This window comes from Nicotiana tomentosiformis, chromosome 4, assembly GCF_000390325.3.
Source record: "Nicotiana tomentosiformis chromosome 4, ASM39032v3, whole genome shotgun sequence".
Taxonomy (NCBI): Eukaryota; Viridiplantae; Streptophyta; class Magnoliopsida; order Solanales; family Solanaceae; genus Nicotiana; species Nicotiana tomentosiformis.
In genome coordinates this window covers 87149275-87171628 of record NC_090815.1, presented here as the reverse complement: position 1 = coordinate 87171628, position 22354 = coordinate 87149275, and positions in this window count along the sequence as shown.

The following is a 22354-nucleotide window of genomic DNA, read 5'->3' as shown; positions in this document are numbered from 1 at the left end:
CCTTATCTTGATTTGTTCGTTATTGTGTTTATTGATGACATCTTGATTTATTCCCTTAGCGAGACATACCATGCAGAACATCTCAAATTATGTTGCAGACACTGCAGGATCACTATGCGAAATTTTCTAAGTGTGAATTTTGGTTAAAATCAGTAGCATTTTTGGGCCATGTCATCTCAGGCGAAGGCATGAAGGTGGACATTCAGAAAATAGAGGCGGTGAAGAATTAGCCTAGACCCACCTCAGTATTTGATATTTTCTTGGGTCTAGCAGGCTATTACAGGCGTTTCGTAGAGGGATTTTCCTCTATCTCGTCCCCTTTGACTAGATTGACTTAGAAGAAGGTCAAGTTTCAGTGGTCGAACGCTTGCGAGAAAAGTTTTGAGGAGTTAAAGAAAAGGTTGACTTTAGCAGTTTTGACATTACCGGAAGGAACCGAAGGGTTCGTTGTTTATTGTGATGCTTCAGGGGTTGGTCTTGAGTATGTGTTAATGCAGCATGGTAAAGTCATAGCCTACGCATCAAGACAACTCAAGGCTCATGAGAAGAATCATCTGACCCATGATCTTGAGTTAGCTGCGATGATATTTGCGCTAAAGATTTGGCGTCATTATTTGTATAGAGTGCATGTTGATATTTTCGCATATCACAAGAGTCTGCAGAGCATCTTCAAGCAAAGAGAATTAAATCTTCGTCAGAGAAGGTGGCTCGAATTGCTCAAGGAATATGATGTTGATATCCTCTATCATCCCGGAAAAGCAAATGTTGTAGCTGATGCTCTTAGTCGGAGTCCAAAAGTCAAACCCCTAGACTTGCTAATTGGTGGACTTCCTTCATCATAAATCTTAACTCATGTTGAAGCGGACAAGAGAATTATGACGAAGGAAGTCCACTAATTAGCAAGTCTAGGGGTTTGACTTTTGGACTCCGAAGATGGTGGCGTTGTTCTTCAAAACAGGGCTGAATCCTCCTTAGTAGTCGAAGTGAAGGAAAAGCAGTTCAATGATTCCTACTTATTGCAACTGAAGGAGGGGATTCACAAAAACAAGATTGCGGATTTTGAACAAGGGGGAGATGATGGTACTTTGAAATATAGAGGCAGACTATGCATTCCAAACATATATGGGCTCAGAGAGCGGATTATGCTAGAAGCCCACAATTCCAGGTATTCTATTCACCCAGGTTCCACAAAGATGTATCATGATCTTAAAGAGATCTATTGGTGGAACGACATGAAACAGGACGTAGCAAATTTTGTGTCTAAGTGTCCAAATTGTCAGTAGGTGAAATGGGAGATGATAAACATGGACTTCATAATAGGCTTACCTCACTCGTTTCGGAAGCATGATTTGATTTGGGTGATTGTACACCGACTTACCAAGTTAGCTAACTTCATGCCAGTGAAGACTATAGATTTAGCTGAGGATAATGCCAGGTTATATATCCAGGAAATTATCCGATTGCATGGGACTCCTTTGTACATCATCTCAGATCGTGGTTCACAACGAACTTTTGGAAATCCTTTCAGAAAGGATTGGGCGCAAGGGTGAACCTCAGCACAGCTTTTCATCCTTAGACAGATGTCCAGGCAGAGCGCGCCATTCAGACTCTTGAAGATATGTTGAGGGCGTGTGTTAGCGATTTTAAAGATAATTGGGATGATCATCTACCCCTCATTAAGTTTGCTTATAATAACAGCTATCACTCTAGTATAAAGATGGCACCGTATGAAGCTCTGTATGGGCGAAGGTATAGATCACCAATTGGTTGGTTCGAAGTTGGCGAAGCAGAGTTATTACGACCCGATTTGGTCTATCAGTCTATGGAGAAAGTCAAGTTGATTCAAGAGCGTTTGAAGATGGCTTAGAGTAGCCAAAAGTCCTATTCGGACATACGGTGTAGAGACTTAGAGTTCCAAGTTGATGATTGGGTGTTTCTGAAAGTTTCGCCTATGAAAGGCGTTATGAGATTGGGAAGAAGGGGAAGCTTAGTCCCTGCTATATTGGGCCATATAGAATCCTGTGAAGGATCGGGAAGGTGGCTTATGAGTTAGAATTGCCACAAGAATTAGCTATTGTACACCTAGTGTTTCATGTGTCTATGTTGAAGAAATTCATGGGAGACCCTTCTCTTGTGGTTCCTATAGATATTATAGGGGTTAAAGATAGCCTGACTTACGAAAAAATTCCAGTGACTATCCTTGATTGTCAAATCCGCAAGCTCAGAACAAAGGAAATTGCTTCATGAAAGTGCATTGGAGGAATCAAAAAGTTGAAGAGGCTACGTAGGAAGCCGAAGAGGACATGAAGTCCAGATATCCCCATCTCTTTAAAGAGCAAGCGGAAAATGTAGAAGGTAACTAACCTTCTCTTTCAGACCTTATATTACAATCTACATGTCTTTCAGTATTCATTCAGTTTAGTAGCCATGCAGTTTAGTACTTATTCAGTTCAGTATCTCAACAGTTCAGTAATGGTGTATTCATTCCGTTTAGTATTCACGTGTTCATGAAATTTCAGTGTTCACATGTTTCTGTCAGTCCTGCTTAACGTCCAGAAATATTCGTAGCTACTATCAGGACAATAATTCGAGGACGAATGATCCCAAGGGGGAGATAATGTAACACTCCGTAAATCTGAATTAGTTATGGATACATTAAATGAGTATTAATGTGAAGTTATATCGGGGTGAGTATGGGTGGAAATCGTTATTTCGGAATCAAGACCGATAGTGAGGTGCATAAAATTCAATAGAATCGACTAAGTTTATGGGAGGTACGTCTTATAGCTTTAGACAGTGCAAGGCCATGAAAACTCATGGTCATAGACAGTGCAAAGCCATAAAAACTCACGGCCATAGACAGTGCAAGCACTATCTAGGGCATTAACATCAACGCCCCTAACAGTGCAAGCCACTATCCAAGGCATCAACCTCAGCGCCCCAGACAGTGCAAGGCAATGTAGTTATGGCGTCTTGCACAGTAATTTTGGCGCCCCTGACGATGCCTCGCGCCGGCGAGGTTTATCCGAGCTACTTTTATTTTCCTCCTCAATTTTGGGATGTTTTCACTTATTTAAAAGCCCTACCTCGTTCACCCACACCCCAAACACGAAAACCTACTCTAGAAAGGGAAGCTCTCAAGAACCTAACTTCCCCAAGGTCCCTCCATCATCCAAGGTAAGTTCTAACAATGATTCTAAGTTAATTTTAATTCTTTAACACCTTATTACCATGGGTAAATCCTTCCACCCATTAGATATTCGGTCGAGACACCATTATTGAGAAAGGAAATCCTAGAACTCGAATTCAAGAGGAGTGAACTTAGAAAAGGTAATGCTTCTTCTCCCTAATCATTTATAACTATGAATTGATGAGTTTTTGGGAGAATAGTAAATGGGTTTGATAAAGAGAACCATAAGAACTATACTAGGGTTTTGGATTGTTGAATTATGATTGTTGTAAATATTTGGGTGATGAAAAATGGTGTTAGTTACATCTATTTGGGATTGTAGAATCATCAAGAAGTAGTAGAATGAGAACTTGGTGAAGAAAAGACCAATTACTAAGGGCTATGAGGCTCTACACCCATAAGTTATTTGATAAAATTCCTAAGTTACTAAAACATGATAATTAGTGCTAATATTGGTTCCTCTTGATATATATATTGACGTAGATTATCGTTAAAAGAAGTGACGAACATCGTGATACTTTTAAAAAGGGCCAGAGCTAAGGTATGTGAGGCTAACTCTCTTTACGTTTGGGAATGTCTATGATTCTCCCTACGTCCCATTCTTTATGACTGTTACAAGTTTCCTCAGAACGTAATTATGCCTTAGTCCCATGAATAGTTGTATAACTTCTATTCTCTAGATGGCATAGTTTAATAATTATTCAATATCCCATGAGTTTCAGTTATGACAAATTAATTTATTATGAATACATGTCTTAGTCTAGTTCTATTCAGCATTCCAGTATCATGTAACTCAGTATGGTTCAGTATTTTAGTATCATATATTGCAGTATGATTCTCAATTCCTACTTCTGAACTCATGAATGTTGAACACTTATATTTGAGCTTGAGGCTGCAGTTTATGCTTTATGTATTTTTGGGCATGAGGCCGCAGTTAAGTATACGTATACTTGGGTTTGGGGCCGCAATTTGTGCACATATATATATATATATATATATATATATATATATATATATATATATATATATATATATATATATTGGGCCTAAGGCCGCAGTTTATTTATTTAGATAAACAGTTGGTTCATCATTCAGAAGAGGGAGTATTCATAACCTTACTTCCTATGTTTAGTTCAATTATCAGTTTCAGTTTCAGTATTTACAATTCCTTCTTTCAGTTGTTTTACATACCAGTGTAATTCAAATGTACTGACGTCCCTTTTTGCTCGGGGCCTGCATCTCGCGATGCAGGTAACGATTTACAGGTTGACGATTATGCTTGCTAGGACATCTCGTATCAGCTATTGGTGAGCCCCAATATTTTTGGGCATTATCCCTTTTTTCAGTCTTCAGTCTTTATAGTATTTCAGTTAGTAAGGTGTGTCGGGGACCTTGTCCCGGTAAATAGTTAGCATTTCAGCATTCTTAGAGGCTTCGTAGACTATAGTTCAGTGAGTCAGATGTTAGCAGATTTGTATGTTTTAGACTTGTCGGCTATTCATTTACACTTGCAGACTTTTCAGTACTTTCCGCATCTAAGATATTTCAGTCAGACTCTTTAGTAGATCATCATGTTGTATAATTATATCTAGCTTATATTTATACCACATGTTGATCCAGCCATACAGTTGGTTCACTCGGTCACATGCAGTCAGGCATCGAGTGTCGTGTTATGCCCAGGCCATGGTTAGGGGTGTGACAATATGACACGTGGCTGACTAAAAAAAGGACACGTGGAATCCAAGATAGGATGGTTGAGGACAGAACGCAGCCACTCTGCTTGTCACCGGAAAGGATAATGTTCATAAAGGTTTATTAAATGCTCTACGCCCGGTAGTATTTACTAAAGAATATTCTGTAGCATTAAGAGCGACGGTCCATTACAGAGAATTTGGCATTTATGTTCGTTGTTACAGCTTCATCAATGACCCTCATAATTGACATTAAAGGAGAGCACCATCCTAGGACCTTTTTCCATAGACATACCTATAAATAGTGAGCTCAGTTATCATTGTAAATGACACGAATTTTTTGGCTAAACTTACACTGTATTCTATACAAAACTTAATACAATTTCATTTACTTACTTTTTGATCTCACCATTGTTGTGCCCGGAACATTTGTTACCAGAACTGTCATATCTGTTGTTTCATCAACATTTCAAGGCTAAGTATTATACATTTCTTCAATTGTTATATTATTTCAGGATCAAATTAATTCACTTGTTTAGAAACCACGTATAAATTTAACTGTACCGTTTTACGGGTAAACAATTAGATGTACTTATTTTAGCACGACTTATATAGTACTTTTAGATTATGTTTATTTTTATTATGGCTTATTAATTAGCAATATTTGTTTTATGCGATTTTATTATCTTTTTTATTGAATATTCTAGTATAATGTTATGATTTATCTTATATTATTGTGTTATTTTTTTGAAAAATATATTATATAGTTGTATCCTACTAGGACTAAAATAATATTTGGAGAACAAGTTATATATTTTGTGCTATGAAGACTTTACCGAAAAAAAATTGAAAACCCGAAAAAAATGAAAATCCCGAGAAAAATCGAGATTGAAAAACCCGACTTTGTTGGTTTGATTTGGTTTATAGATTTAAAAATCCGACACCATTGGTTTGGTTTGGTAATTAAAAAATTTGAACCAACACGATCTATGTACACTCCTATCCAAAACATTCAGCCCCTAGCCACATATAACATAGGCATCAAATAGCATATTAAAAGGTAAGCACAAAAATCATATAGTATGCATGATATGGCATAAAGGATTCATTTGAATGGTCAAAGTTTTCACCTTTATGTTTAACTCATCAACCAACATCATCATAATCCAACACTCGCTAGTGTCCCACCAAACTCCGTATGTATGCCACCAAAAGCAAAATATGGGAGGACGACCCTAGGGGGATGGATCCATATCCACACGCTGCACGGAAAGGATTTCGTGCCATAAAAATATCAATTTCACCATAACCACACGGCAGAAACCTCGTGCCACAACAACATCAATCCGCTCAAGATGTCCAAATGTGCCATAATCATATCAACCCAAAACAAGTTCTTCACCACCAAGGATAAATGCATATGCTCATAAAATAATCAATAAGGTGCACATTATTAAGTATTATTTTGTTAGATTTGAGCTGGTTGGAGGTGATTTTTAAAAGAAAACCGATTTTGGAGGGTTGGTTTGACTTGTGTATCTTGCCTAACCTTGTTGTATCTTGCCTAACCTTTTTGTGAGAGAATAACGCTTAGGATATGACCTTGTTTTCTTAGTTGTAATGTATAGGAAGTGACTTATATGCAAGGTGGCGAGCGTATATATGTGTCCTATGTATGATTCTGTGATGACCCAAAATGTTATCTTTAAATTTAATAATTAATTTTGTATTCTAAAACTTTGAAAAGAACTATTTATCATTCCTCGACTTGCATGCGCAGTCCGTAAAAGAAAGTTTTTATGTGAAAAATGGACTAAACGGACCCGGATCAGTATTTTTACAGTTCCGATAGGTCCGTATCGTGATTTAGGACTTGGGCGTATGCTCAGAATTTAATTTGGAGGTCCGTAGCTCAAGTTATGACCATTTAATGGAAACTAGTCATTTAAAGGCTAAAGATTTCCAGGCTTGACCACGGGGTTGACTTTTTGATATCGGAGCCGGAATCTGATTCTGGAAATTTGAATAGCTCTATTATTACATTTATGACTTGTGTGACAAATTTGAAATCATTCTGGATTCATTTAATATGTTTTGCATGAGATTTGCAAATTTAAGTTTAAAACCCAAAGTTCGAATCGGGGTGTGAATTGCAATTTCAGCATTGTTTGACGTGATATTAGACCCCGAGTAAGTACGTATTATGTTACGGGACTTGTTGGTATATTCGAACGGGGTCCCGAGTACCCCGAGTGTGATTCGGATCGAAACTGGATCAAATTGGGAACTTAAGCAAATTCTGGAAATTTTTGCCTCTGATGTAATCGCACCTGTGAGGGTCTTAGCCGCAGGTGCAGCAGAGTTTCACAAATGCGGAACTGGCCTGGCCTGGGGTCTTCGCAGGTATGGCCATTTTTGCGCAAAAGCGCGACCGCAGATTCGCAGATGCGGACACACGCTGGCAGCCTCCATTTCGTAGATGCGAGATTTTTCTCGCAAATGCGAGCCCAGGCACCGCATGTGGGGAAATGCCTGGGCAGTGTATAAATCAAAGAGCCCGAGATTTTTACACATTTTGGTCATTTTGAGCTCGGGTAAGGTGAATTCTTAGGCGATTTTCACGAGAAACATTAGGGTAAGTGTTCTTTATCCTATATTGATTATATTTCATGATTCCATTCTCATTTACATCATGAATCCATGAATTTATGGAAGAAAAATCATATTTTTATAAAATCTTCCAAAAAACAAAATATTAAGATTTGAAGGTCCATTTGACATCGGAATTGGATAAATTTTGTATGGTTGAACTCGTATCGGAATGGGTGTTCTAATTTCGTAAGTTTTTTCGAGATTTGAGACGTGGGTCCCACTATCGAATATTTAAATGAATTTCAGATTTTTATCCAAAAAATTAGTAAATTCGTATGGAATTAATTCCTATGATTCGTATTGAGTATATCGAATTGTTTGTGAATAGATTTGAAGCTTTTGGAAACAAATTTAAAAGGAAAAGTTGTGGTCGAGTAATTGATTGGAATTTGCAAAGCGAGGTAAGTGTCGTGGTTAACCTTGACTTGAGGGAATAGAACCCTTAAACTATTTGTTATGTGAAATACATGTGAACGACGTATAGGCCAGGTGACGAGTGTCTATACGTTATCAAATTAATTGTTTGCATAATTACTTGAAACAAATTATAAATTATTTTAAATCATGAATTAATTATTATAATAATTGTCTCTCTCCTATTCTTTGTCAAATATTAATTCTTGAATTCTGGCATTAATTGTTACATGCTATTTGAACTATGTGTCTTAATTGTTATTTGACATATAGCATATTAAATATTAAACTGCCTATTTTCTTCCTGATTTCCATAATAACTTGCTATTTGTCATTGTTTTTTTTATAATTAAATCATAATTATTGTATGCTTGTTGTCTTATAATTTTATATTAATTGTTGCATTTATTGGGGAAATTTCTTCTATAAGAATTGGTAAATGAATATATTGGAGGAGCGGGTTGCTCGCCGCAACAGAATTGAATTGGTAAATGAATATATTGGAGGAGCGGGTTGCACGCCGCAATAGAATTGATTGAAATGAACATATTGGGGGATTGAGTTATACGCCGCAACAGACTTATTAAAAAGTCAATATAGGGGGGATCGGATTGCACGCCGCAATAGACTAATTTAAAAATTAATATTGGGGGATCGGATTGCACGCCGCAATAGACTTATTTAAAAGTCAATATATACTTGATTAAAATAATTATATGAGAGGATTGAAAATAAATATATTGTGGAAGCGGTTTGCACGCTATAACGGAAATTGGTTGAAATAATAATGGATTATGACTGCTGAGTTCGCTTCAATTATTATAAATGAGTTACCTGATTCATTTCTATTATTTGTTGTTGTTACTAATATTGCGTACAGGTTAATGTAAGTGACCCGCCTTAGCCTCGTCATTACTTCGTCGAGGTTAGGCTCAGCATTTACCAGTACATGGGGTCGGTTGTACTGATACTACACTCTGCACTTCTTGTGCAGATTTCAGAGTTGGTCCCAGTGGCGTACCATAGACTTGCTCAGATTTCAACTACCAGAGGAGACTTGAGGTATAGCTGCATGGCGTCCGCAGTTCTGAAATCTCCGTCTATTTTACTTTTGCTGTGTGTTTATTTCCATACAGCTTATTTATTTCAGACCTTTAATTTTATTATTCTAGAAGCTCGTGCACTTGTGACACCAATTCTGGGATGGTATTTAGACACCGTTATTTGTACGGATTAATCACTATATTTCAGACTTTACTTCCGCAATTGTTTCAATTATTATTAATAAATTTAAAAGTTGTTTTAAAATGGATAAAATTATTCTAACATTGGCTTGCCTAGCAAGTGAAATGTTAGGTGCCATCACGGTCCGAAGGTGGGAATTTCGGGTCGTGACAGTTGGTATCAGAGCCCTAGGTTACATAGGTCTCACGAGTCACGAGCAAGCTTAGTAGAGTCTAAAGGATCGGTACATAGACATCTATACTTATCTCTCAGAGGCTATGAAGTTTAGGAATAATATGACTTCTTTCTTATTCCATCGTATGAATTTATTCTATCATCGATTATTGAACCATTCTACTCTTATTCTCTCGTAGATGGTGAGAACACGTAATACCTCTACCGATGGACAGGGACCAGAGCCCCCGGTGGCAACTATGGCCAGGGGTAGAGGTCGAGGCCGAGGTCGTGCTAGAGGCCGAGGCAAAGGCAAAGCTCAGTCTAGAGCTCGAGTAGCTGCACCTGTTGTAGAACCTCAAGTGGACCTTCAGGAGGAGGTTCCAGTTCAGAATGTACCAGTTGGACCAGTTCAGGTCCCGGAAGGATTCATAGCCACTCCAGTACTTCAGGACGCTCTAGTCCGTTTGGTAAGTCTTATGGAGGGCGTGGCCCAGAATGGTACATTTCCAATGGCACCAGCCGTTTCACAAGCTGGGGGAGGAGCACAAACTCCCACTACTCCCACTCCAGAGCAGATGGCTCCCCAGAATCAGGCTCCAGTAGCCCCGCCAGTTGGGGTAGTTCAGCCAGTAGTTGCGGCACAGACCGGTGATAGGCGTGTCATGTCTTTTGAGGCCTTATTGAGACTGGATAAGTTTACTAAGCTCTTTCTTTTTCAATTTAGTGGTACATCTTCTGAGGACCCACAGGATTATCTTGAACGATGTCACGAGATGTTGCGGAACATGGGTATAGTTGAGACCAATAGGGTTGATTTTGTTGTATTTCAGATGACAAGTTTCGCCAAGAGGTGGTGGAGAGATTATACATTGACCCGGCCAGTTGGATAGCCTGCACTTACCTGGGAGCAGTTCTCTCAGCTATTTCTGGAGAAGTTCCTCCCTATCACACTAAGAGAGGAATTCCGCAAGCAATTTGAGCGTCTAAAGCAGGGCAGTATGACTGTTACTTATTACGAGTCCCGTTTTGTGGATTTGGCTTGCCATGCTCTCCTTTTATTACCTGCTGAGGGAGAGAGAGTGGGGAGGTTTATTGAGGGACTCACTCACCCTATCAGGCTTCAGATGGCCAAGGAGACCGGAAGTGAGATTTCTTTTCAGGCGGCTGCTAATGTCGCGAGGAGGATCGAGATGGTTCTTGCACAGGAGAGAGGACAGAGGTCTGATAAGAGGCCTCGTCAGTTTGGTGGTTTCAGTAGTGCCTCGTCTGGAGGTAGGGGTAATTTTGGTAGGGGTCATCCCCCCAGACCGTTTCATTCAGCACTTCATGCATCTCACGGTGCTTCAGGGAATCACGGTCCTATTATGCCTTACTATGGGCAGCCAGCATTCAGTGCACATTTATCTCCTATCAGTGCAATGCCACTCCAGAGTTACTACAGTGGTTATTCGGCCCATTTGGGTCACTTTCAGCTTCAGCAGCCACGGCATCAGGATGGGTATTATGAGTGTGGGAACATTGGTCATTAGAGGTGGAGGTCAGACCGTTAGAGGTGGAGGCCAGCCAGTTAGAGGTCGTCCCAGGGACGTAGTTCAGAGTGGTGGGGAACAGCCCCGATTTTATGCTTTTCCAGCTAGGTCTGAGGTCGAGTCATCTGATGCTGTGATCACATGTATTATGCCATAGAGATGCTTCAGTTCTATTTGATCCAGGATCTACTTATTCCTATGTGTCCTCCTATTTTGCTTCATATTTGGTTATGCCTTGTGATTCTATAAGTGCTTTTGTGTGTGTCTCTACACCGGTGGGAGACTCTGTTATAGTAGATCATGTCTATTGTTCGTGTGTGGTTACTATTGGTAGTCTTAAGACTAGTGTGGATCTTCTACTTCTTGATATGGTAGATTTTGATGTCATCTTGGGTATGGATTGGCTGTCACCTTATCATTCTATATTAGATTGTCATGCCAAGAAAGTGACTCTAGACATGCCGGGATTACCTCGGTTAGAGTGGAAAGGAACTCTTGGTCATTCTGCCAGCAGGGTTATTTCTTATATGAAAGCTCGGTGTATGGTAGAAAAAGGGTGTCTAGCCTATTTGGCTTATATTCGCGATCTCAGTGCGGATGTCCCTTCTATGGACTCAGTACCAGTTGTTCGTGAATTTCCAGAAGTATTTCCTGCAGATTTGTCGGGGATGTCACCCTACAGAGATATTGACTTCGGTATTGATTTGGCTCCGGGCACTCAGCCTATTTCTATTCCACCATACCGTATGGCCCTGCTGGAGTTGAAAGAATTGAAAGAGCAGTTACAAGACTTGCTTGATCAGGGATTCATTAGACCCAGTGTCTCGCCCTGGGGTGCACCAGTATTATTTGTAAAGAAGAAAGGTGGTTTCATGCGGATGTGTATAGATTATCGGCAGTTGAATAAGGCCACTATTAAAAGAAAATACCCGTTTCCAAGAATTGATGACTATTTGATCAGCTACAGGGTGCCAAGGTATTTTCTAAGATTGATTTGAGGTCTGGTTACCAGCAGTTAAAGATTAGGACATCTAATGTCCCTAAGACAGCTTTTCAGACTCGGTTTGGGCATTACGAATTCCTAGTGATGTCATTTGGGTTGACAAATTCCCCAGCAGCATTTATGGATTTGATGAATCAGGTATTCAAGCCCTATTTGGATTGTTTTGTGGTTGTATTCATTGATGATATCTTGATTTACTCGAGTAGTCGAGAGGAGCATGAGCAGCATCTTCAGAGTGTGCTTCATACTTTGAAGAATAATCAGTTATATGCCAAATTTTCAAAATGTGAGTTTTGTTTAGACTCAGTTGCCTTTTTGGGGCATGTTGTATCAGCGGAAGGCAAAAAGGTGGATCCTAAAAAGATTGAGGCTGTTCAAAATTGTCCTAGACCTACTTTAGTTATAAAGATCCGGAGTTTCCTGGGTTTGGCAGGTTATTATCGTCGGTTAGTGGAAGGGTTTTCATCTGTAGCAAGCTCATTGACCAGACTAACCCAGAAAGATGTCCCATTTAGATGGTCAGACGAGTGTGAGTTGAGCTTTCAGAAGCTCAAGACTGCTTTGACTATGGTTCCAGTGTTGGTATTACCCACAGGTTCAGGATCATATGGTATATTATGACGCATCTCACATTGGGCTTGGTGCAGTATTAATGCAAGATGTCAAGGTGATTGCATATGCGTCACGGCAGCTGAAAGTTCACGAGAAGAATTATCATATTCATGACTTAGAACTGGCAGCCATTGTTCATGCGCTGAAGATTTGGAGGCATTACCTCTACGATGTCTCGTGTGAAGTATTTACTGATCATCGTAGCCTTCAGTATCTGTTCAAACAAAAAGATCTTAATTTGAGGCAGAGAAGATGGTGGGAGTTGTTGAAAGACTATGATATCACCATTTTGTATCATCCCAGAAAGGCCAATGTGGTGGCCGATGCTTTGAGTAGAAAGGTTGTGATTATGGGCAGTCTTGCGTATATTCCGGTTGGTGAGAGGCCATTAGCTGCAGATGTTTAGACTTTGGCTAATCAGTTCGTGAGGTTAGATGTTTCTAGAACCCAGTCGGGTTCTAGCTTGCACAGTCGCTCGGTCTTCTTTATATGAGCGCATCAGAGAGAGGCAGTATGATGATCCTCATTTACTGGTCCTTAAGGACACGGTGCAGCACGGTGATGCCAAACAGGTTGTTGTGGGGGAAGATGGAGTTCTGCGAATGCAGGGTCATATTTGTGTGCCTAATGTTGACGGGCTTCATGAATTAATTCTTGAAGAGGCACACAGTTCTAGGTATTCTATTCATCCAGGTACCGCCAAAATATATCAAGATTTGTGGCAACATTATTAGTGGAGGAGAATGAAAAAGGATATAGTTGCATATGTAGCTCGGTGTCTGAATTGTCAGTAAGTTAAGTACGAGCATCAGAGAACTGGCGGTTTGCTTCAGAAGTTAGAAATTCCTGAGTGGAAGTGGGAGCGTATCACTATGGATTTTGTTGTTGGGCTCCCACGGACGCAGAGAAAATTTGACGCAGTTTGGGTCATTGTGGACAAGTTGTCCAAGTCAGCACATTTCATTCCAGTGGCAGTTACCTATTCTTCAGAGAGGTTAGCTGAAATTTCCATTCGTGAGATTGTCCGCCTACAAGGTGTGCCTGTGTCTATTATTTCAGATCGAGGTACGCAATTTACCTCACACTTCTGGAGGGCTGTACAGCGTGAATTAGGCACGCGGGTTGAGTTGAGTACAACATTTCATCCACAGATAGACGGACAGTCAAAGCACACCATTCAGATATTGGAAGATATGCTCCGCGCGTGTGTTATAGACTTTAAAGGTTCTTGGGATCAGTTCTTGCCACTTGCGGAGTTTGCTTATAATAATAGCTACCAGTCGAGCATTCAAATGGCTCCATATGAGGCATTATACGGAAGGCGATGTCGATCGCCTGTTGGTTGGTTTGAACCAGGAGAGGCTCGGTTGTTGGGTACCGATTTGGTACAGGATGCTTTGGATAAGGTCAAAGTTATTCAAGATCGACTTCGTACAGCTCAGTCTAGGAGAAAGTGTTATGTCGACCATAAGGTTCATGATATTACATTCATGGTTGGAGAAATAATATTGCTCCGGGTTTCACATATGAAAGGTGTAATGAGGTTCGGAAAGAAGGGCAAGTTGAGCCTTAGGTATATTGGACCCTTTGAAATTATTGAAAGGGTGGGTGAAGTAGCCTACAGGCTTGCATTACCACCTAGTTTATAAGCGGTTCATTCGGTGTTCCATGTGTCTATGCTCCGAAAATATCATGGAGATCCGTCCCATGTGTTAAATTTGAGCTCAGTCCAATTGGACAAAGATTTGACTTTCGAGGAGGAGCCAGTGGCTATTCTAGCTCGGCAGGTCCGACAGTTGAGGTCTAAGAGTTATCCTTCAGTTCGGGTGCAATGGAGAGGTCAGTCGGTAGAGGCATCTACCTGGGAGTCCCAGTCGGACATGCGGAGTAAATATCCATACCTTTTCACTAGCTCGGGTACTTTTTTTTCTAACTTCGTTCGAGGATGAACGTTTGTTTTAGAGGTAGAGAATGTAATGACCCAAAATGTCATCTTTAAATTTAATAATTAATTATGTGCTCTAAGACCTCGAAAAGAACTATTTATTATTCCTCGACTTACGTGCGCAGTCCGTAAAAATTTTCGGAAGGTTTTTATGTGAAAAATGGATTAAATTATGAAATAGAGCCTTAAAACTCAACTGAGTTGACTTTGGTCAACATTTCAAGCAAACTGACCCGGATCAGTGTTTGGACAGTTCCGGTAGGTCCGTATCATGATTTGGGACTTGGGAGTATGCCCGAAATTTAATTTAGAGGTCCCTAACTCAAGTTATGACCATTTAACGGAAACTAGTAATTTAAAGGCTAAAGATTTTCAAGTTTGACCACGGGGTTGACTTTTTGATATCGGAGCCGAAATCCGATTCTGAAAATTTGAATAGCTCTGTTATGTCATTTATGACTTGTGTGCCAAATTTGAAGTCATTCCGGATTCATTTAATATGTTTTGGCACGCGATTTGCAAATTTAAAAGTTTAAAACTCAAAGTTCGAATTGGGGTGTGAATTGTAATTTCAGCGTTGTTTGACGTGATATTAGACCCCGAGTAAGTCCGTATTATATTATGGGACTTGTTGGTATATTAGGACGGGGTCCCGAGTAACCCGAGTGTGATTCGGATCGAAATCGGATCAAATTGGGAACTTAAGCAAATTCTGTAAATTTTTGCCTCTTATGTAATGTAACCTACGAGGGTCTTGGTCGCAGGTGCAATGCCGCAGGTGCGGCGGAATTTCGCAAATGCGGAACTGGCCTGGCCTAGGGTCTTCGTAGGTGCGGCCATTTTTGCGCAAAAGCGCGACCGCAGATGCGGTCCTAAGTTTCGCAGATGCGGACACACGCTGGCAGCCCCCATTTCGCAGATGCGAGATTTTTCTCGCAAGTGCGAGCCTAGGCATCGCAGGTGCGAAAATTCCTGGGCAGTGTATAAATCAAAGAATCCGAGATTTTTACTCATTTTGGTCATTTTGATCCCGGGTAAGGTGAATTCTTGGGCGATTTTCACGGAAAAAATTGGGGTAAGTGTTCCTTATCCTATATTGATTATATTTCATGATTCCATACTCATTTATATCATGAATCCGTGAATTTATGGAAGAAAAATCAGATTTTTATAAAATCTTCCAAAAAATAAAAATTTAAGATTTGAAGGTCCATTTGATATCGGAATTGGATAAATTTTACATAGTTGAACTCGTATCGAAACGGGTATTCGGATTTCATAAGTTTTTTCGAGATTTGAGACGTGGGTCCCACTATCGAATATTTAAATGAATTTCGGATTTTTATCCGAAAAATTAGTAAATTCATATAGAATTAATTCCTATAATTCGTATTGAGTATATCAAATTGTTTGTGAATAGATTTGAAGCTTTTGGAGACAAATTTAAAAGAAAAAGTTGTGGTCGAGTAATCGATTGGAATTTACAAAGCGAGGTAAGTGTCATGGTTAACCTTGACTTGAGGGAATAGAATCCTTAAACTATTTGTTATGTGAAATGCATGTGAACGACATATAGGCGAGGTGACGAGTGTCTATACATCGTCAAATTAATTATTTGCATAATTACTTGAAAAATATTATAAATCATTTTAAATCATGAATTAATTATTATAATAATTATTTCTCTCCTATTCTTTGTCAAATATTAATTCTTGAATTCCTGCATTAATTGTTACATGCTATTTGAATTATGTGTCTTAATTGTTATTTGATATTTAGCATATTAAATATTAAACTGCCTATTTTCTCTCTGATTTCCATAATAACTTGCTATTTGTCAGTGTTTGTTTCAGAATTAAGTCATAATTATTGTATGCTTGTTGTCTTATAATTTTATATTAATTATTGCATTTATTGGGGAAATTTCTTCTATAAGAATTGGTAAATGAATATATTGGAGGAGCGGGTTGCACGCCGCAACAGAATTGAATTGGTAAATGAATATATTGGAGGAGCGGGTTGCACACCGCAATAGAATTGATTGAAATAAACATATTGGGGGATCGGGTTGCACGTCGCAATAGACTTATTTAAAAGTCAATATTGGGGGATCGGATTGTACGCCGCAATAGACTTATTTAAAATTCAATATATACTTGATTAAAATAATTATATGAGAGGATTAAAAATGAATATATTGTGGAAGCGGTTTGCACGCTATAACGGAAATTGGTTGAAATAATAATGGATTATGACTGCTAAGTTGGCTTCAATTATTATAAATGAGTTACGTGATTCATTTCTATTATTTGTTGTTGTTACTAATATTGTGTACAGGTTAATGTAAGTGACCCGCCTTAGGCTCGTCACTACTTCGTCGAGGTTAGGCTTAGCACTTACCAGTACATGGGGTCCGTTGTACTGATACTACATTATACACTTCTTGTGCAGATTTCGTAGTTGGTCCCAACGACGTACCATAAACTTGCTCAGATTTCAACTACCAGAGGAGACTTGAGGTATAGCTGCATGGCGTCCGCAGTTCTGAAGTCCCCGTCTATTTTACTTTTGCTGTGTATTTATTTCCAGACAACTTATTTATTTCAAACTTTTATTTGTATTATTCTAGAAGCTCGTGCACTTGTGACACCAATTCTGGGATGGTATTTAGACATTGTTATTTGTATGGATTAATCATTATATTTCAGACTTTACTTCCGCAATTGTTTTAATTATTATTAATAAATTTAAAAATTATTTTAAAATAGATAAAATTATTCTAATGTTGGCTTGCCTAGCAAGTGAAATGTTAGGCTCCATCTTGGTCCGAAGGTGGAAATTTTGGTTCGTGACAGATTCGTGATCGGATTAGGCTTTGGGCTTTCTTTATGCCTTGTTTGGTTTTGTGCCTTCTATTATTCATATTTTTAATCAATTATATGACTATGTGAGATTATTATTTCATGATACAAACCATGTTTAGGATTACTACCTCTTACTTAGCTAAGATGAGCTATTTGTGAAATTGTTATTATACGTGATTTAGTCGTAGCCATACTTCACATCGTGAACACATATCCGCACTTTTATTTATTATGTCCTTATGCACCTTATTGATTATTTGAGAGCATATGCATGTTTAAATATGAAATGTTATTTCGGATTGCTATAATTATGGCACATTTGGACATGTTGAGTGGATTGATTTTGGATATGCCACGAGGTTTCTGCCATACGATTATTGTGATATTATTATTATTGTGACACGGAGTCTTTGTCGTACAGTTGTAACGATATTGTTACTGTTATGGCACGAGATCTCTATCGTGCAGCGTGTGGATTTGGATCCATCCCCCAAGGGTCGCTCTCTCATGTTTCTCTCTTGATGGCGCACACACAAATTGTGATAAATTGACAGATGTTTGGTTGATTCTGATATAGAATCTGATTATGGTGAGTTTGAGCGTAACTGTGGAAGCTTTGACCGTTCGAGTGAATCGCGTATGCCTTAGCGTGCATTTTATATGCTTTCTATGTTGAATTCTAATATGCTATTTGATGCCTCTATTATGTGCTTTTGACTTATTAGTCGATATAGAGTTATCCATGTTGAGTTAACATCTCTTGATATGACCTTTGACGATATTGTATTCTTATCATAGTCTTGATGTGAGTAATTATGAATTGTGTAAATTTATTTGATTATAGGTATCACATGACTTGAACCTCGTCACTGCTTCACCGATGTTAGTCTTGATTAGGGGTGTCAAATGGGCGGGTTGGGCCGATTTTGGTCGGGTCAAAATGAGTTGAGTCAATAATTAGGCATTTGACTCGCCCAAAAGTTACTTGGGCTAAGATGGATTGGGGTCAAGATGGGCTAAAATTTGGGTCATAGCCCAACCCGCCCAACTCTTATCAATCTTTAGTTAATATATGTTGTTTTCTTATGAATTGTATAATTACTAAATAAGACTTTTTTTCTTTTGTTATGGTCATATATAACATATCAAACAAAAAAATAAATTTATTTCTAAGATATTTTGGCAAAGTTACTCATGGATCAATTTGGACTAAAAATCAATCAACTTTAATGGGTTGAGATGAGTTGGGTCAAAATGGGTTGAATTCAATAAATGGGCGGGTGATTTGGGCTTGGGCCAAATTTGACACTCCTAGTCTTGATACTTACTGAGTACATGTTGTCTCATACTCATACTACACTTCTGTATATTTTTGTGTAGATGATCTGGGCATTGGCAATTATAGTGTCGATTGACACGCCTAGTATTGAATTTTTACAACTCGATCAGAGAATATACTGCCAAAAAAAAATTAATTCACAACAATTTATCCGCTGAAGTATCTAAATTATAAGTGTGTTTCCAAATTTTTAACCTCTACCAAAGTTCATGATTTTTTACATATTTTAAAGTGCATTGTCATGTTTGTCCACTATGGAATGCTTGAGTGAGATCGTCAAATTTGTTCAATTTCTTGTAATTATCAAACGAATTAGAGAAGTGAATAAATAAATAAATAAAATAAATCTAACGAGTTAAAGGAGTAAATTGATCGGAGAAGATATGCCATACACAAAAGGACAGAGTTCCATTACTGAAGACAAAGGTAGTTATTCAAAAGACACTCTATTATTTAAATAGAATGGCAAATTGCAGGAGAAGGAAATGACATTTCCTATCAGAAGGCATCATCGCTATTGCACCACAGGATTGTATTTCTTCTACTTTTTGATGGTTTTATACTTCTTTCAAATCCTGAAATCATGACCAAAAAAGGGTCAAGCAAATAAAAGGACAACACGAAACAAACCGTTTAAGTATATAAGGAAACACATCAAATAAAGAACATATATACTCAATAGGTGCTTGTTGCTCCCAAACACACATGCAAGTATATGTGGTCGTACAAGTAATATAAGATTGTAAGTCCAGTTATTTGTCACGACCCCAAATTCCCTCCGTAGGAGGTCGTGATGGCACATAGTCTCTAAAACTAGGTAAGCCTATCAATGCGGAATAATCATAATATTTGAAATAAATAAACTACAATTCAAATAATCACAACTCTCAAAATCCGGTAGAAATAAGTCACAAGCTTCTAAAAATTTATTCTCAATGTTTCTATGTTTCAAGGTCTAAAGAAAAATAAGGAAGCAATATAAAATGATAGAAGGGGACTCCAGAGTCTGCGGACGCTAGCAGATGAACCTCGAAGTCTCCGTGCGCAGGTAACTCGCGGACGTCTAGGCTGGTAAGATGTACCTGGATCTGCACAAAAAGATGTGCAGAAGCGTAGTACGAGTACACCATAGCGGTACCCAGTAAGTGCCAAGCCTAACCTCGATAAAGTAGTGACGAGGTCAGGTCAGGCCCTACTGGAGAATAGATAATGACATGGAAAATGTTTAAATAATTTAATAAGATAAAATGACTATGAAAATGAATCAAATAGTATGTCACATTTAATGACACCAAATAATTTCAAATAATATCTCGTGAAATCAAAACAGAATTCCTTTCAACTTTATGAAAATCACAACAATTAATCGAAGGCAACTATGGCCATAAATCAATATCAACAAGGGCACTACCGAGCTACCACCTCGTAGTCCCAAATCATAAATAAATTCACAATATCTCTTTTCTTTATATCACCACGGGAGCCTTCACAATTTATTTAAAGAAAATATTTTTTTCCGAAATAGCATCCCGCGTTTTAGCCACCTTTATCACACCACATGACTTCTAGTAGTCACCCCTACTAGCCACGCGTATCAAGCCACCCTTATCTCACCGCATGTGTTTCAATACCCAGATTTTATATCAACGTATGCGTATCAATATCACAATTTGCACCTCAAGTGCCCAATATTTTAATTTTCCAAAAATAAATCAACAACAATATTTTTTCACAATAAAGAGCTCACAGCTCATGCCAACATAAATCATCAATAATATTTTTCCACAATAAAGAGCTCACGGCTCATGCCAACATAAATCATCAATAATATCTTTTTCACAATAAAGAGCTCACGGCTCCATCACAATGAGTACAAAAAATCTTACAAAAATATTCGGAAATAAATAATTTAGCAAAATAATATTTTAAAATCTTTAATACGCTGCTTCAATACCAAATTTAAAAATATCAAATACTTCATATTATTAATATTTAATTTAAAGAAAATCAATTTCAAATAAAGCACAGAATAAAAGAAACCAAGTTTCAACTAATCAGGTAAAACAATTAGCAGGAAAAGATCAAACAAATTTAAGGTATATATCTCAGATCAATGATGAAGAATATAACGAGATAAAAATATTTTAATAAATGCACAACAATGATCTACACAATTTAAAAATATAATCTTTCATATTTAGCCCGTGTATACACTCGTCACCTCGTGTACACGACTTTCAACACATTTCAATAATCACATTAATATCAATTCTAGGGGAAATTTTCCCCACACAAGGTTAGACAAGTCACTTACCTCGACTTGCTCCAATTTAACCAAGTAATATGCATTTTCCTCGACTTTCCGATTCCGGTCGACTCGTATCTAGTCATAAGTAATTCGATACAGTCAATAGTGGTACCCAGTAGACAGAATGTTTAAGTTTAGAAAATGGGACTTCATCCCATTTTCCATTTTTAACGATTTGGAGCTCGGATTGAGGCGATTTTTCGGAGATTTTCAGAAAAAATATCGGAGTAAGTGTTATTAACTCAATCTTGATTAGATTACCCGAATCTATCACTGTTTAAATATTTAATTGGTGATTTAAGTTGGAAAAGTTTGAAAAACTCTCATGGATAGATTTGAGGATTTGAGGGTCGAATTGTTGTTGGAATTTAGTCATTTTGGTATGGTTAGACTCGTGATTGAATGCGCGTTCATATTTCGTAACTTTCGCCGAGACTGTATTTTTGTTGACTGTATCGAATTACTTATGACTAGATACGAGTCGACCGGAATCGGAAAGTCGAGGAAAAAGCATATTACTTGGTTAAATTGGAGTAAGTCGAGGTAAGTGACTTGTCTAACCTTGTGTGAGGGAAATTTCCCCTAGAATTAATATTAATGTGATTATTGAAATGTGTTGAAAGTCGTGTATACGAGGTGACGAGTGTATACACGGGCTAAATGTGAAAGATTATATTTTTAAATTGTGTAGATCATTGTTGCGCATTTATTAAAATATTTTTATCTTGTTATATTCTTTATCATTGATCTGAGATATATACCTTAAATTTGTTTGATATTGTTTTGCTAATTGTTTTACCGGTTTAGTTGAAACTTGGTTTCTTTTATTCTGTGCATTATTTGAAATTGATTTTCTTTAAATTAAATATTAATAATATGAAGTATTTGACATTTTTAAATTTGGTATTGAAGCAACGTATTAAAGATTTTGAAATATTATTTTGCTAAATTATTTATTTCCGAATATTTTTGTAAGATTTTTTGTACTCATTGTGATGGAGCCGTGAGCTCTTTATTGTGAAAAAATATTATTGATGATTTATGTTGGCATGAGCCGTGATGATTTATGTTGGCATGAGCCGTGAGCTCTTTATTGTGGAAAAATATTGTTTTTGATTTATTTTTGGAAAATTGAAATATTGGGTACTTGAGGTGCAAATTGTGATATTGATACGCATGTGGTGGTATAAAGTCTGGGTATTGAAACGCATGCGGTGAGATAAGGGTGGCTTGATACGCGTGGCTAGTAGGGGTGACTACTAGAAGTCATGCGGTGTGATAAGGGTGGCTAAAATGCGGGATGCTATTTCAGAAAAAATATTTTCTTTAAATAAATTGTGAAGGCTCCCGCGGTGATATAAGGAAATAAGATATTGTGAATTTATTTATGATTTTAGACTACGAGG